This window comes from Erinaceus europaeus, chromosome 13, assembly GCF_950295315.1.
Source record: "Erinaceus europaeus chromosome 13, mEriEur2.1, whole genome shotgun sequence".
NCBI classification, from domain to species: domain Eukaryota; kingdom Metazoa; phylum Chordata; class Mammalia; order Eulipotyphla; family Erinaceidae; genus Erinaceus; species Erinaceus europaeus.
Genome location: NC_080174.1, coordinates 63,835,073 through 63,853,420, shown reverse-complemented (window position 1 = coordinate 63,853,420; position 18,348 = coordinate 63,835,073). Strand labels below are relative to the sequence as shown.

Below are 18,348 nucleotides of genomic sequence, written 5' to 3'. Positions count from 1 at the left end.
CTGAGTGCTAAGTGCATCCAGTAGGCATATGCAGATAATGGAAACAGGGACTTGGCAGTGGCACACCTGGTTAAGCGCACATAGTACTAAGAGCAAGGATCCATGCAAGGATCCAGGTTTGAGCCCCCCACTCCCCACCTATAAGGGGAATGCTTCACAATTGGAGGAAGCAGGCCAGCAGGTGTCTTTCTCTCTCCCTCTTTATCTCCCCTTCCTCTCTCGATTTCTTTCTGTCCTATCTAATAAAATGGAAAAAATGGCCTCTAGGAGCAGTGGATTTGTAGTGCCAGCACTGAGCCCCAGTGATAACCCTGGAGGCAAAAAACAAACAAAAAACAGATAGTGGAAACAGCTGACAAAGGACTCTCATGGGGATTGTGTGAGGGTCTCCAGTGGCAATGAACTCATCAAGTTTTGTCCTTGTAGTTGGTCTTAGTTCCTCACTTCTGTTTCTCCCTCTATTCATGGTTCTGGTAGTGTATTGCAGTCCCATGATCCTTCCATTCGGAGGTGTTTGTTTGTTTGTTTGTTTGTGTCACTGATGGGGCTTCAAAGCTCTGGGATGACTTTTCTTTCAGATGGAGACACAGAGAGGAAAAGATGCTATATCACTGAGGCTTCCTCCAATGTGATGGAGAGTGGGTTTAAACCTGGTTGCACGCATGGCAAAGCAGGTACACTATGCAGGTGGGTTCTCTTGCCAGTCCCCATTTGGAACTTTAACTCAAGTATGTCTAGTTCTTCTACCTGACTAATGTTGAGACAAGTAGTAGCGGATTTCAGAGTCCCAGGATACCCTAAAAGACTATTATTTTCTCAATTGTGGGACCATGTGTTCCCTCAGAACTCGTATGTTGAAGACTTAGCTCCCACCCACTGTGATTGTACTAAAAAAGGTGAGTCTTTAGAAGGTGATTAGAATTAATGAAGTTGGGAATCGGGCAGTAGTGCAGCGGGTTAAGTGCATGTGGCACAAAGCGCAAGGACCAGCATAAGGATCCCGGTTCAAGCCCCTGGAGTCACTTCACAGGCGGTGAAACAAGTCTGCAGGTGTCTATCTTCCGCTCCCCCTCTCTGTCTTCCCCTCCTCTCTCCATTTCTCTCTGTCCTAATCAACAACGATGACATCAATAATAACTACAACAATAAAACAACAAGAGCAACAAAAAGGAATAAATAAATATTTTTAAAAATTAAAAAAAAAAGAATTGATGAAGTTGCTATAGGACTGATGCCCATCTTCCCCCCCTTCCTCTCCTCCTTCTTGCCACCAAGGTAGTCTCTGGGTGTAAGTGATTTCACAACAAATCTATTGCTCCCAGTGGCCTTTTCTCCCCCTTTTCTTTTTGACAGAGACAGAGAGAAATGAAAAGGGAAGGGAAGTAGAGAGGAAAGAGAGAAAGGGAAGGAGGGAGGGAGGGAGAGAGGGAGAGAGGGAGGGAGAGAGAGACAGAGAGAGAGAGAGAGAGAGAGATAAGAGATAACTACAATACTGTTTCACTGCTCATGAAGCTCCTCCCCAAGACTGGGAGCTTGAACCTGGTCCTTGCACATGGTAATATGTACATTTTACCAGGTGCACCACAGCCCAGCCCTGGAATTTATGAGTTAAGAGTTAAGAGATTTTATTTCCTCACCCTCCGCTGTCCACCATGTGAATATACAACATGAAGTTGGCTCTCTGCTGCCTGGAAGAGGGTTCTCATCAGAGCTGGGCCATGCTGGTCCCCTAATCTGATTTTCAACCTCTACAACTGCAGGAGGTTCTGCTGTTTCCAAACCACTTGGCCTTTGGTATTGCCACAACAGCCCAGACTGACAGTGTGGGTTCCTGCACTGTGAGAATCTAAGTGTTAACAACCCTCCTTCCATGTCTCCCAGCTGGTATGGACAGGTCCAAAAATATCACAAATTTACTTTGGCATAAGCATTAGAGACTCAAGGACTTCTTTTTTTATATAATTAAAAATATTTATTTCCTTTGCTGCCCTTGTTGTTTTATTATTGTATTTATTATTGTTATTGATGTCGTCATTGTTGGATAAGACAGAGAGAAATGGAGAGAGGAGGGGAAGACAGAGAGGGGGAGAGAAATACACCTGCAGACCTGCTTCACTGTTTGTGAAGTGACTCCCCTGCAGGTGGAGAGCCAGGGGGTCAACCCGGATCCTTACACCGGTCCTTGTGCTTGGTGCCACGTGCTCAACCTGCTGCACTACCGCCCGACTCCTGACTCAAGGACTTCCTATACCTTCTTCCTGCCCACTGCGTCAGGCCCAGGGATGAGGTATTGTGGCTACTTCCTCCCCATGGATCCTAAGTCTCTGTTGGGCCTTTAGAGAGTGATCTACTGACTAGCAGGTAGGTGGGAGTGGGGTGGGTGCGGGGGGGGGGGAGGGCACCTCTTTTCCCTGCTTCTCAAGAAGTATTTTCCATTTTAGCTTAGCATTATATTATATTAATTATATTAATTATATTATATTATATTAATAAAAGAGACAAAGAGAAGGATCAGGATGAGACAGCTAAGAGTACTGCTCAGCTCTGGTTTATGGTGGTGTTCGGAATTGAACCTAGGACCTCAGAGCCTCAGTCATGAAAATCTTTTGCATAACCATTATTCTATTTCCCCAGGCCCTGATTTAATTATATTTTAGTTCATCTTGAAATACTTCCTTTCACACATATGTTACTTAGAAGTTTATTATTTAATTCCCAAGTATTTTGGGATTTCTCAGTTAACCACTGTGTTCTGAGAGTTCATATCATATGACTTCAATTCTTTTGGTTTGTTAAGCTATATATATTTATTTATTTTTATTATCTTTACTTATTTATTGGCTAGAGACAACCAGAAATTGAGAGGGAAGGGGGGTGAGAGAGGGATACAGACAGAGAAGCACTTGCAGCACTGCTTCACCACTTGCAAAGCTTTCCCCTTGCAGGTGGGGAATAGGGGCTCAGACCCAGATCTTTGAGCATTGTAACATGTGCACTCAACCAGGTGCACCACCACCTGGCCCCTGTAAAGATGTTTTTATGGAGAAGAATATGTTCTCTCTTGGTGAAGATTCCATGTGAGTTTGGGGATTGTGGGCATTTTGCTGTTCTTTTTTTTTTTTTTTTAATTTCTTTGTTGGGGAGTTAATGTTTTACATTTAACAGTAAATACAATAGTTTGTACATGCATAACATTTCCCAGTTTTCCATATAATAATACAACCCCCACTAGGTCCTCTGTCATCCTTCTTGGATCTGTATTCTCCCTACCCACCCACCATAGAGTCTTTTACTTTGGTGCAATACGCCAATTCTAGTTCAGGTTCTACTTGTGTTTTCTTTTCTGATCTTGTTTTTCAACTTCTGCCTGACACTGAGATCATCCCATATTCATCCTTCTGTTTCTGACTTATTTCACTTAACATGATTTCTTCAAGCTCCATCCAAGATGGGCTGAAAACAGTGAAGTCACCATTTTTAATAGCTGAGTAGTATTCCATTGTGTATATATACCACAACTTGCTCAGCCACTCATCTGTTGTTGGACACCTGGGTTGCTTCCAGGTTTTGCCTATTACAAATTGGGCTGGCAAGAACATATGTGTACACAGATCTTTTTGTATGGGTGTGTTGTGTTCCTTAGGATATATCCCCAGGAGAGGAATTGCAGGATCATAGGGTAGGTCCATTTCTAGCCTTCTGAGAGTTCTCCAGACTGTTCTCTACAGAGGTTGGACCAATTGACATTCCCACCAGCAGTGTAGGAGGGTTCCCCACAACCTCTCCAGCATTTGTTGCTGTTACCTTTTCTGATGTATGACATTCTCACAGGAGTGAAGTGGTATCTCATTATTGTCTTTATTTGCTATTTTGCTGTTCTTATATGCTAGTTACAAGAAATGAACTCATAGTGATGCTGAATTCAACTATGTCCTTATTGAGTCTCTCCTGCTAGGTCTGTCTATTTTCCAAGACATTTTTATTAATTATTTAATAATAGCTTTCAAGATGTGATCTGTTAATTAAAAAAAAAATGTTTACTTATCAATGTGTGAGAGAGAAAGAGACTCAGAGTACCATTCTCAAGTATGTAGTGTCAGGGATAGAATCTTGAACCATATGCCTGCAAGTTCTGTTCTTTATGGTTGTAGCTTCTTCCTGGTTACTAGATTTGCCCATTTCTGATAGAGGGTTATCGAATTTCTGATTGTGGAAGTAGATTCATGTATTTCTCTCTACGGCTCTTATAGTTTTGCCTCACACACTTTGGTGCTCTGTTGTTAGACACATATTCATTGAATATTGTTATGTTTTCTTGGAGGACTGACTTCTTTATAATTATGCAATGCCTCTCTTTATCCCTGATAGCTTTTCTTTGTTATGAAATTTACTCAGATTAAAATCATACAGCTGGGGTTCGGGTTAAACGCAAGTGGTGCAACGTGCAAGGACCAGTATAAGGATCTTGGTGAGCCCCAGGCTCCCCACCTGCAGGGGAGTTGCTTCACAAGTGGTGAAGCAGGTCTGCAGGTGTCTGTCTTTCTTTCTTCCCATCCTCTTTCCATTTCTCTGTGTCCTGTCCAACAACAACAACATCATCAATGACAACAACAATAATAATCACAACAATGATTAAACAACAAGGGCAACAAAAGGGAAAAAAATAGCCTCCAGGAGCAGTGGATTCACGGTGCAGGCACCGAGCCCAAGCCATAACCCTGGAGGTGAAAAAAAAAATCATACAGCTACTTCAACTTGCTTTTGACTGTCCCAGGATAACATACCTTAGTCTACCCTATTACTTTTAATTTACATATGTTTTTATATTTAAGGTAGGTCTCTTGTTTCTTATATGTAACACACACACACACACACACACACACACACACACACACAAGTATTTTTCTCCTAGAATACTGCTCAGCTTTGAATTTTGGTGGTACTTGGTTTAGTCTGGGACTTTGGAGCCTCATACATGTGTGAATGGCCAATATGTTTTGTTTTTATTTATTCTGACAAGCTATCTTAAAAAAATTTTTTTTTTAAACCAGAGTACTTCTAAGTTCTTTTTTAAAATTTATTTATTATTATTATTTTAATTATTTATTTAAGAAAGAAGAAATTAACAAAACCATATGATAAGAGGGGTACAGCTCCACACAATTCCCACAACCCAATCTCCATATCCCATCCCCTCCCCTGACAGCTTTCTCATTCTCTATGTCTCTGGGAGTATGGCTGCAGAAGGTGGGAGGTCTGGCTTCTGTAATTGCTTCCCCGCTGAACGTGGGCGTTGACTGTTTGACCCATACTCCCAGCCTGCCTCTCTCTTTCCCTAGTAGGGTGGGTCTCTGGGGAAGTGGAGCTCCAGGACACATTGGTGGGGTCGTCAGTCCCGGGAAGTCTGGTCGGCATCATGCTGGCATCTGGAACCTGGTGGCTGAAAAGAGAGTTAACATACACAGCCAAATTGTTGAACAGTTATGGACCTAAAGGCTGGAATAGTGCAGATGAAATGTTGGGGGGGGGGTACTCCCTGCAGACTCTTGTGTACTTCTGCTTATTATTTATTATTTTTTAAAGTATTTTTTAAATTTTTCTTTTTTTAATATTTATTTATTCCCTTTTGTTGCCCTTGTTGTTTTATTGTTGTGGTTATTTATTATTGTTATTGATGTCATCGTTGGATAGGACAGAGAGAAATGGAGAGAGGAGGGGAAGACAGAGGGGGAGAGAAAGATAGACACCTACAGACCTGCTTCACCATTTGTGAAGTGACTCCTCTGCAGTTGGGGAGCCGGGGGTTTAAATTGGGATCCTTACTCTGGTCCTTGCACTTCGCGCCACATGTGCTTAACCTGCTGTGCTACCACCTGACTCCCCACTTCTCAGTTCTGTCTTACGATTGAACTGGGGATTGAACCTGGGACCTCTGGGACTCATGCATTGTGCTATCAAAGGTAGTTATTTCCTTGGCCCTTGTGTTCTACTTTCTTTTCTATTTTAAAATTTATTTTAAGTTTGTTTTTATATCATCTTTATTTACTGGATACAGTCAGAAATTGAGAGGGAAGGGGGAAATAGAGAGGAAGAGGGACAGAGAGATACCTGCAACACTGCTTCACCACTCGCAAAGTTTCCCCCCTGCAGGTGGAGACTGGGGAGCTTGAACCTGTTTCCTTGTGCACTGTGACACATGCACTCAACCAGGTGTGCCACCACCTGCCCCCCTTTTTCTTTTTAGTATTATTTATTTATTTATTTATTTATTTATTTATTTATTTATTTATTTATTTTTTGTATAAATACAGAGAGGGAAAAGGTAGTTAGAGAGGGAAAGAGAGACAGAGAAACACCTGCAGCACTCTTTCACTGCTTGAGAAACCTTTCCCCTGCAGATAAGAGACCGGGGTCTTGAACTCATGTCCTTGCACATTATAACATGTGTGCTCAATAAGGTGTGTCACCACCTGGCCCCATGTTCTGTTTCTTTAATACAAATATTTGCTTGTTTATTTTACAAGAGAGTGACAGAAAGAAAGAGAAAGGCCAGGGCAATGCTGCAGCATGTCAAGAATCAAACTTGAGGTTCCATGCATGCAAGTACTGTCCTCTTCTGCTAAGTCATCTTCCTTGTTGCCTTTTGTGGTTCTCGTTGGACATTTTATGATTCCACTTTGTTTTTAGAGATTGCTTTAGAATTTTCAATATACATTTACAAATCATCCAAGTCCACTTTCAAATTACACTTTACTTTTTACTTGTAGTGGAAGTAGCATGTAGTATTTCCTAATCCTTCCCTCCTGTGCTCTGTGTCATTGCTGCTATTTTGCTTATACATAAGCTATGATCATCAAATACATTGTCCATAACAATCCTGAGGAGGATGTTATATCATGAAGAAAAAGAGAGCAACTTATTTTACCAATACTTTTTCCTTCTCTGATGTTCTTATTTATATAGGGGTGAGTTTCTGACCTTTGTCATTGTTCTTTTTTCTGAATACCTCTATTTTATTTAGTGTATCTCTTTTTTAAAAATTTACTTTTATATTAGTAACTTAATAGTGGCTTACAAGATTAGAAGATTACAGGGTTATAGTTGCATACCACCCCTACCACCAAAGTTTTGTACTCCTTGAAGTACCATTTTTAACATATTTTTCAAGGCAAGTCTACTGACAACACATTCCCTAAATTTTTGTCTGAGAAAGCATTTTCCCTTCACTTTAAATGTAATTTTACAGGTTGCAAAATTCTAGGTCCGTGACCTTTTACTTTCAGCTAGTTAAGTATTTCACTCTATTTGATTTTTTATTCCATGCTTCTATGGTGTCTGAGGAATCAGATGTAATTCTTTAGTGGTGGTAGATAGCATAATGGCTATGCAAACAGACTCTCATGCCTGAGGCTCTGTCAAGCCCCATGTTCAATCCCCTACAACACAATAAGCCAGAAATGAACAATGCTCTAGAAAAAAATATATAAACATATATATGTATAAATTCTTATTCTTTTTTATTTTTCACCAGAGTATACTGCTTAGCTCAGGCTTATGATAGTGTGAGGATTGAACCTGGGACTTTGGAGCCTTAGGCATGAGAGTTTCCTTGCATAACCATTATGCTATCTTCTCCACCCTAAAAAAAAAAAAACCACCCTTTTTTTAATTAATGAGAAACAGGGGTTATGAAAATCAGAGTATAATTCTAATATATGTGATGCTGGGGGTTGAACTGCAGAACTCAAGGCTCAGAATTCAATACTTTGTACACTTAACACCACCAGGGCTACCTCAAATGTAATTATTTGCTTCTTGGTAGGGAAGGTGTTTTTCTGACTTTTAAAAAAAGTTAAATTTTTTAATTATCTTTATTTATTTGTTGGATAGAGACAGCCAGAAATCGAGAGGGAAGGGAGTGATAGAGATGGAGAGATACAAAGAGACACCTGCTGCACTGCTTCACCACTTGCAAAGCTTTCTCCCTGCAGGTGGTGAATAGGGGCTTGAACCTGGGTCCTTGAGCATTTTAACAAGTGCTCTCAACAAGGTACACCACCACTTGGCCCCCTGACTTTTTTTTCTTTTAAGAAACTTAAAAAAAAGGAACTTTATTTATTTATTTGATAGGACAGAGAGAAATTAAGGGGTGGGGGAATAGAGGGACAGAGAGAGAGACAGATACCTGCAGCCTTGCTCCACCACTCTTGATGCTTCCTCCCTGCAGTTAGAAAGCACGGTCTTAAACTTGGATTCTTGTGCATGGTGTGTACTCAACCGGGTTTGCCTGTTTTCTGACTTCTTAAGACAGTTTTTCATTATACTTGATTTTCTGTAGTTTAAATATGACTTGGTAGTTTTGGAGAGATAATTATCCTGCTCTATGTTCTTTGAGCTTCCTTCATCTATGATTTGGTGTCTGACATTATTAACTTGGATATATTCTCAGTCATTATTATTTTTTAAATATTGTTTTTGTTTCTTTCTCTTCTCCTTCAGACATTATATATTAAAGATTGGACTTGTTCTTGATCCACAATCCTTAGCTATTGTTTGCTTGTTTATTATTTCTTTTCTCTTTGCTTTTCCGTTTTGAAAACTTCTATTGATATATCCTCAAGCTCAGTCTTTCCTCAGCCCTGTCTAGTCAACTAGTGAACCCATCAAAGGCATTCTTCATTACTTGGATAGTATCTTTTATCTCCAGCATTTCTTTTTGATCCTTTCTTAAAAATTCCATTTCTATGCTTATTTTGCTTATCTGTTTGTTTGCGTTGTCTACTTTTTCTACTAAAGCCCTTAGCATGCTGGGGAGGTGATTCAAGGCATTAGAGCATAGAATTTATATACCTGAAAAAAAATTTACATACCTGAGAACCCATATTTAATCCCTGGCACCACCTTAAGACAAAGTTGAGCTGCTCTGGTTTCATGTTCTCATAAACTTAGACAATTTATACTCATGTATGTAACCACAGTCTCATGCATGTGTCGTTTCACCACTCTCAGCTTGGCATGTTTTCCCATTCAGATAGAAAAACAGAAAGAGAGAGAGACAGACAGACAGACAGACAGTGAGAGAAACACCACAGCACTAGAACTCTCCGTGGTACTATGGCACTCCCCTGTGGACCACATACGTGACTAGACACTTGCCCTGATTATTGAGTTACCTCCCCAGCTTCTAAGTCTTTTGGGATAAATAAAGCTCTTATCATGTTAACCACAATCGCTTTACTCTCCCAATCTGATAAGTCAGCATCTCCGCTATGTCTGAATCTGGATCCAATGCTTCCTCTTTCTCTTTAAACTATGGTTTGGCCATTTTGTACACCTTGTAACTTTTTGTTGACAGCTGAATATGACAGAATGCATAAAAAGAACTCCAGTAAGTAGACATTTAGTGATATGGTGTTAAAGGAGTGAGGTATGGGAAGCATTCTATGGTCCTATGATAGGTCTCAGCCAAGTAGTGCTGAATTTGACTTCTCAGTCCTGCTCACAGCCTCCTAGGTAGGACAGTATGTATGGCCAGAGGAGCACACCTTAGGCATGTCCTTTCCTCTAGGTAAGCGAGGTCTGATCAACCCAACAAGTTAAACTCTGGTGAAACTGAAACTGGGGCCAGGCCTTGTTAAGAACAAAGTGCTTTGTGTATTTAGGAATGCTCCCTCCCTTTTCTTGTTCTCTGCTGGAAACATGAGAGGATTTTTTTTTTGCCTCCAGGGTTATTGCTGGGGCTCAGTGCTGGCACCAGAATCCACTGGATGGCTCCTGGAAGCCAGCCCCCTTCTTTTGTTGACCTTGTTGTTTTATCATTGTTGTGGTTATTAGTATTGTTGTTGTTATTGATGTCATTGTTGTTGGATAAGACAGAGAAAAATGGAAAGAGGAAGGGAAAACAGAGAGGAGAAGAGAAAGATAGACACCTGCAAACCTGCTTCACTGCTTGTGAAGCCACCCACTTGCAGGTGGGGACCTGGGGGCTTGAATGGGATCCTTAATGCACTTTGCGCCATGTGTGCTTAACCTGCTGCACTACCACCTGATCCTCCCCCTTTTTTTCAGTCTTTACATGAGAATGTGGTTGCAACTTGGGTCTATAAATTCACAAATATGTATGATCATGTCCCCTAGAGTTGCTGCTGTTGGTTTTTTGTTTGTTTATTTGCTTTGTTTGCAAGCCTGAGGCTATAAAAAATCATTCATGATTTTACCTCCACTGAGCTGCTTTTTCATTCAAATAAAGAAACACACAGAGAGAAAGAGAGAGCTGGAAAGAGAGACAGAGAGGGAGAGGCACGATGGCACCTTGTGGTGTCAGGGCTTGAACCTGAGCAGTGCACACAGCAAAGCACATGCCCTACTCTGTGAGCTGTCTCTCTGGTCCTTAGAACTGATTCTTGAGGTTCAGCAAGAGTAAGTTACTTCTTCAAGGTCACACTTTTAGGAAGATTTCAGTGACTGGGAGGTGGTGCAGTGGATGAAGTACTGGACTTTCATGCATGAGGTCCCAGGTTCTGTGCCAGATGGTGCCCTGGTTCTTTCTCTCTCTCCCTCATTCATGAGTTAATAGATATATAATTAATTAATTAATTTTATTTATTTATTTTAAAATATTTATTTATTCCCTCTTGTTGCCCTTTTTTATTGTTGTAGTTATTATTGTTGTTGCCATTGTTGGATAGTACAGAGAGAAATGAAGAGAAGAGGGTAAGACAGAGAGGGGGAGAGAAAGATAGACACCTGAAGACCTGCTTCACCACCTGTGAAGCAACCCCCCTGCAGGTGGGGAGCTGGGGGCCTGAACTGGGATCCTTATGCTGGTCCTTGCACTTTGTGCCACTTGCGTTGAACCCGCTGAGCTACAGCCCGACTCCCATTAATTAATTCTAGTGAGGGAGATACAGAGAAAATGAGAGAGATACCAGCTCTGATTTATGATGGTGCTGGGGATTGAATCTGGAGCCTCAGAGTCTCAGGCATGAAAGTCTTTTGAATAGCCATTATGCTGTCTCTCTAGGCCACACAAATATCTTTGTAAAAAAGAAAGAAAGAAAGAAAGAAAGAGAGAAAGGAAGAAAGAAAGACAGAAAGAAAGAAAGAAAGAAAGAAAGAAGGATTTGAGCTGATTTTAGAGCCTGCACATATCCTACCCAGTATGTGCTTCCCATAGTGAGGCAGATCCTGGATAGGACTTCAGGCTCAGAGCAGACATAAACTGGAACTAGAGAGAGGAACCCAGGCCAAAGTAGAGGATGAGACCCGGAAGTTATGAAAGCTCCCAGGGTTCATTCCTGCTGGGTCAGACATCAGATCTCTAGTGTACTAAGCACTAAATCCTGATACTGACCTCCTTCAGCTGTGTGACCTTGGGGGAGTCACCTTACCTCCCTTGGCCTAAAACTCTTAGTAAGTAGCCCAGGGCCCAGAATATGAAAACTGCTCAAAAATGGATTTTTGTTTTATTTTGTTTACTGTTGTTGCTAGGCAGTGGTAATAGCTAAGAGGCTGCAGGTACCAATCCCCTCCCAGGCCTGGCCAGGTGAAATGATAAGAAACTCCAGTGGGGATGGCTGGAGGAGGTAGAGACATTAGAGCCTGAGTTAGGAATTGTTCTGTTGACAAAGCAATAGTGAGATGCCCCAGCACCCTGTTCTTGTGACTGGTGACTTTTTCTTCCTGGCTATTGTCCTAGTTGGCACCTAGTGCTTGAGAGCCTGAGAGGGTAGTCAGCTCCGTCCTTCCATGAGGTCAGGAATGCCACTTGGTGTAAGGGAAGAAAAGCCTCCAGAGCCAAACTGACCCTATCTGACAAGCCCCTTGCCTTCCTTTATTTCTTTTTTTAGGTTGATTTATTATTTTGAGAGTGACAAGCACAGAGAGAGGAAAAGAAAGACCAGAGCACTACTAAGCTCTGGGTTAATGTGGTGCTGGGGGTTGAACCTGGAAGCTCTGTGGCCTTATTCATGCAAATCTTGTGTTTTAACACATTGAGCTGTTTTCCTGCCCCATCCTGACAAATTTCTTCAGTTTTTTTTCCAAGTTATTTTTAAAAATTTGTGACTAATATTGATTTACAAGATATATTACAGGGTATAGTTCCGTATCACACACATCACCAAAGTTCTGTTCCTCCCCCCTCCCAAAATTAACCACTATAGTTCTCACAAATTCCTAGAGACATTTTTAAAAAAATTTTTCTTCTTCAAGTTCTGGGGTTTCAATTCTCTAGATTCCACATATAAGTGAAATCAACAGGTAGTTAGTTGTTTTCATCACTTTACTTATTTCATTAAACATAGTCACCTTGAGCTCCATCCATTTTGTCCTGAAGGATGCAATGCCATTTCTTTTGATTGTTGAGTAGTATTCAATGGAAAATATACCCCATAACTTTCTTATCTAGTCATTTGACATCCTGATAAATTTCAGTGGCAACTATGATGACAGGAATTTTTCTGCTTCTAATTCAGAAGGAGTAAGAGAGTTCTTTTTAATAGATTTACCTTCCCATCAGAAACAACAGTAATACTGAAGACATTTTAAATTATGCCATGACAAAAAACTGAGAGATTAAACAAAGTGGGTCCTGTGATTTATTCATCTTACTGCCTGGTGAAAGTTCCCACCCTTGACACAGTGTAGCAAAATGAAACTCTATTTATAGACTTGATTGCCTATCTAGAAGGTACTATGGAATAAACAAACAAAAAAAATTACTAGAATTGATAAGTAAGTTTAGCAAGTACATAGGCTACAAGATCAATGTAGGAAACTCACTTCTGTTTCTACATACTAACAGCAAGTTATAATTGATTTTTATAAAAATATGTACTTCAAGAGCATCAAAAAGTAAAATATTTAGTGGTAACTGAGTAATTATGTATAAAACCTATACACTGAAAATGACAAAATATTGTTGAGATGAACTAACATTATCTATGTACATTTGATAAGTTAGACTATATTAATATTTACATTTACTTGTCTTAGAAAGGTCTTATCAAGAAAAGAGATAACTCACAGATTGGGAGAAGAAAAAATATTACATATCAGTTGTTTGCCAAATAGGTAAAGGACTCTTACAAGTTAGCACTGAGAAAACAACCCAAGTGAGAGATGATTTGAACAGACTTTTCACCAAAGAAAACATATGTGTGCTAATAAAGATATGAAAAGAAACTACAGTGGTTGAGGAGGTGACTCAGTAGGTAGAGCACAGGTCTTTACTATGTGAGCACCATGTTCAATTCCTGGTACTGCATAAACTGGAGCAGAGTGGTGCTTCTGCTCTGATCTCTCTGTCTCAAATAAATCAGTAAACAAATACATTTAAACTTTTCTTTTTTTAATGTTTATTTTATTTATTTATTTATTCCCTTTTGTTGCCCTTGTTGTTTTATTGTTATAGTTATTGATGTCGTTGTTGTTGGATAGGACAGAGAGAAATGGAGAGAGGAGGGGAAGACAGTGAGGGAGAGAGAAAGATAGACACTTGCAGATATGCTTCACTGCCTTTGAAGTGACTCCCCTGCAGGTGGGGAGCCAGGGACTTGAACTGGGATCCTTACTCGGGTCCATTAACGCTTTGCACCATGTGTGCTTAACCCACTGAGCTACCACCAGACTCCCTGCAAATTTAACTTTTAATGTGATTATCACTACACACTGGGTTGTAAGAAAAGTCGTGGTGCATTTTTGCATAGAAAAACATGTCATGACTTTTCTGACAACTTAATACTATCAGAATGTCTAAAATTAAAAAGACTAACAGTACTAAGTGCTAGTAAACATGTGGAGCAACTACAACTCTTCAGTGTTGCTGGGGGAAGGTAGGGTGGGGGAAATATAAAATGGTGAAATCACTTTGGGAAAACAGTTTGACAGTTTATTTTCTTTTTCTTTTTCTTGGCCACCATGGTTATCTGTATAATGCCATTGTTCCTGAAAACCGTTTGTTCCTTTTCTTTTTGATAGTTTGACAGAGAGAGAGAGAGAGAGAGAGAGAGAGAGAGAGAGAGAGAAAGAAGGAAAGAAAGAAAGAAAGAAAGGCCTAGGAAGAAAGAGATAATATAGAGATGGGGTGGCTAGACAGTAGTGCAGCGGGTTAAGTGCACGTGGAACTAAGCTCAAGGACGGGCATAAGGATCCCAGTACCAGCTCCAGGCTCCCTACCTGCAGGGGGGTTGCTTCACAGGTGGTGAAGCTGGTCTGCAGGGTTCTATTTTTCTCTCCCCTTCTCTGTCTTCCCCTCCTCTCAATTTCTCTCTGTCCTATCTGGCAACAACAACAGCAATGACAACAACAAGGGAAACAAAATGGAAAAAATGGCTTCCAGGAGCAGTGGCTTCCTGATGCAGGCACTGAGCTCCAGAGATAACCTGGAGGCCAAAAAAAAGGGGGGGAGGGGAGGAGACACACCTGTAGCACTGTTCCCCAACTTGTGAAGATTTCCCACCCTGCAGATGAGGACCAGGGTTTGGGCTCTGGTCCTCATACATTGTAGTTTGTACACTCTACCAGGTATACTTCCATGAGCTGCTGGCAATTTCTTAAAAAGTTAAACATACACCTACAATATGACCCAGTCAGTCCACATCTAATTATTCACCCAAGAGCTGTGAAAGTATTATGTAAGTTCGACCATGAATATTTATGAAACTTTTATGTAATAGTCCCCGAACTGGAAATGTCCCAGGTCCCAAGGCCAAAGAAAAAGAATAAAGGTTTGACCTGAGGATTATATAGCCAAAAATTTAAACAGAAGTCACATGGTAATGTAGACTCTGGGATAAGAGGCTCCTGAGTGCACACTAGACAATTAGACTTTCTGGTGAAAATGATAACTTGGGGGCAAATGGTTTCTCTGCACCTCAGTTCTCATCTGTGAATGGACCACAGGCTTTCCCTGTAGCACCTTGGCTTTCCCACTTACCAGTGTCACCTGGGGCAAGTGAGTTAGCTTCTCTGGGCCTCAGATTCCTAGTCTGTAAGATGGATTGGGTGATGTAACAGTACCTACCTCACCTAGTTGTGGTGAGAATGTAAGGATCTAGCAGCATATGTAAAAAGCTTAGAACCTTCACTGTATTTGTTTTCACTGAGTCTTTGCTACCACCATCATCATCTAGCTCAAAGGATTCTTAGGAGCTTTAAATAAAGCTGGAGTGCAAGCTATGGCACAGGCATTATTAAATAATGACTAGGCAGATTGACAGGTGCTATGATATGATGGGGTGGGCTAGGAGTGGGTATGCGACTCTGGAAAGAGATAAGAATTCTTTACCTGGCCAGGTGGAAGAAAGGTATAGAAGGCTTCCTGGAAGAGGTGGCATTTAAATGGGTCACTGAGGACCTGTAGAGTTTCCTGAGAAGAGAGAAAGCAGAGGGAGGAGCTGTATAATATCTTGGCAGCATCTGGGAAGCTTGTGAGTGTGTTTTGGGGTGAGGGGTAAGGCTCTAGGCTGCACAGGGCAATGAGTACAGATGGAACAGGGCCCACAATACTTTGTCTTGAGGGTTTAAATGGTTTCTAGCAGGTGATTAGAACCTGTCTACATGGAGAATCACCCAAGGGACTTTCAAAAACACAGATTCTGGGTCCCACCCAGTGATAGTGCAAGATTGTGGGTCTCAGGTGGGACTTGGGAGTCTATATTGTTTAAAATCCCCAGAATGTTTTGCTGCCTGGGAAGGAATGGGAAGTCCTGCCAAGGGGAGGGTACCTCTAAGCATGAGTCAGTCCCTTTGAGATAGAAAGCCCAGACCTCCAGGATCAGAGAGCTTGAGAAGGTGAAGAGGGTGGAAGAGGCTCTGGCCAGCAGTCTCCCACCCTTCTCCAGGCAAATTTCACAATAGAAAAGGTTTTGTATTGCCTGAAAGTTTTTTGTCAAGATACATACTTACAATAGAAAATAGTAATCCTACCTTTAGGTATTTGACCCAAGGTGTAGGAAAGCAGAAGTCCACCCACTCAAAGTCTTGCATGTGAAAGCTCTTACCAACTCTATTTGTAAAAATAAAAAATTGAAAATAATTCACATCTTTATCAACAGATGAATGAATAAAAAACTGTGATACATCCATATAATGGGATACTACATAGCAATGAAAAAAAAAAGGAAGCTTTGATATATACATCAGATGGATCTCAAAACTATTAAACTGAATAAAAGAAGCTATAACTCCAAATAGAAGAATAGCTTTTAGGCAGATAACTTTTTTTTTTTTAATTCAGGCAAAGTCCCAGGAGTAGTCCCATGCATCATTAGGATATTTTTTCTCTCTCTCTCTTTAATATTTATTTATTCCCTTTTTGTTGCCCTTGTTGTTTTATTGTTGTTGTGGCTATTATCATTGTTATTGATGTTGTTGTTGTTGGATAGGACAGAGATAAATTGAGAAAGGAGGGGAAGACAGAGACGGGAAGAGAAAGATACCTTCACTGCTTGTGAAGTGATCCTCTTGCAGGTGGGGAGCTGGCGGCTTGAATCGGGATCCTTAGGTCAGTCCTTGCACTTAATGCCATATGCACTTAACCCGCTGCACTACTGTCCAACCCTCAGATGTTTTCTCTAAAGAAAACTTAACTAGAAAACATGAGGACCAAGCAATGGTGCACCTGGTTAAGTGCACACATTACAGTGTGAAAGGACCCAATTTCAAGCTCCTGGTCCCCAACTGCAGGGGCAAGCTTCATAACTGGTGAAGCAGAGTTACAGGTGTCTCTCTTTCTCAAAAGATTTTATTTCGTTATTCATGAGAAAGATAGGAGGAGAGAGAGAAAGTGTCGGGGTTGCGTCACTGGAGAGAGAGACACCAGGAACTCGTGGCGGAGCAGGAACGCCAATCTTTATTCATGCAGATGCTCCAGAGTCAGATGTGAGCACAGCAGGTTTAGGCCATGTGGAGCTAGCAAAATGGCTGCCTCCCAGCCCTTCTCCAGGTCTTCTCTAGGTCAGGATGTGGAAGAGAAACAAGGCAAAACCAGGAACAGCAGCGGGTTTTATAGGGTAAAAATGGAAGTGGCAAGTCTGGACGGAATTGGCTAGGGAAGAGGGTGGAGAAAAGAAAAAGGCATTCTGAGAACTTCCTTAGTTGAGGTTGCTGTAGGTTAGCTGGTGAGAATTAGCAATATCCTGAGGGGATAACGTGGTGGCAGAGGAGTCATTTTTAAAACAAGACAGAAGATTGATATGTAAATAATAATACTCACATGGAAATATGGTGGTTTGTGGGTCCTGCCTAACTCAACCACATCTGCACAATTTCCCAACAAGAAGAACCAGGTATCACTGTGGTACATATGCTGCTAGGGCTTGAACTCAGGACCTCATGCTTGAAAGTTCAATGCTTTATCTACGGTGACACCTCCCGGACCACTAATTATTTATTTTTAAATTTTTTGTTATATTTATTTTTATTTATTGAATAGAGACAGCCAGAAATTGAGAGGAAGGGGAGGATAGAGAAGGAGAGAGGCAGAGAGATGCCTGTAGTACTGCTTCACCACTTGTGAAACTTTCCCCCTGAAGGTGGGGTCTGGGGGCTTGAACCCGGGCCCTTGGACCTTGTAACACGTGTCCTCAACCAGGTGTGCCACCACCTGGCCCCTGCTCTGTCTCTCTCCATCTCTCCCCCTCAATTTCTCTGTCTCTATCCCATGACAAATAAATAAAAGTAAAAAATAAATATATATTTATATAAAAAAGAAAGAAAACACATGACAATCTGTGTAGTCTAGAGCTGAACCCTCCTGGAACTCTACTCATACCCTAAAAATCCTTGTGACATCTTTTTTTGCCAACTGTCCTCCTAACTTGTATAGGAAGTAGCTCACTCTCCAGCAGGGACAGGTTCTGATTGGCTTTAGCCAGTCCATATATCTATAGTCATTGTCCAAGTTCTGTCTAAACTAAACAACTAAACTAAACTAAACTAAACTAAACTAAACTAAACTAAACTAAACTAAACTAAACTAAACTGATGAAAGGCAGGAAAATGGGGCCAGATGATGTTGCATCTAGTTTGAGCACCCATACTACAGTGTGCAAGGACTGGGGGTTAAGCCCTCAGTCCCCACTTGTGGGAGAGTTGGTAAACTGTAAGGCAGTGAAGCAGGTGTCTCTCTCCTTCTCTATCTTCCTTTCCTTGTCAATGTCTCTCTGTTTCTATCCAAAATAAAGTTAGAGAGAGAAAGAGAAGGAGGAGAAGAAGGGGAAGAAGAAAAGCAAAGCAGGGAAATGTCTTCTGGCATTTTTGAAGAGAAATGAACTTTTTCTTTGGGGTGATACCATGGGTAATTAATTACAGGATAGTTAACTCTCTCAAATGAGCAATTAAGAA

General features: G+C 41.0%; 1 long non-coding RNA gene across 1 annotated transcript in view; it reads left to right on the top strand.

Annotated features, from left to right (window-relative positions):
* Positions 1-624: 624 nt before the first annotated feature.
* Positions 625-18,348, top strand: part of LOC132542533 (uncharacterized) — a 32,764-nt gene continuing 15,040 nt past the window's right edge. Inside the window, exon 1 of the long non-coding RNA XR_009553533.1 lies at positions 625-687. This is a non-coding gene — a long non-coding RNA (uncharacterized LOC132542533). The remainder of the gene's footprint in view (positions 688-18,348) is intronic.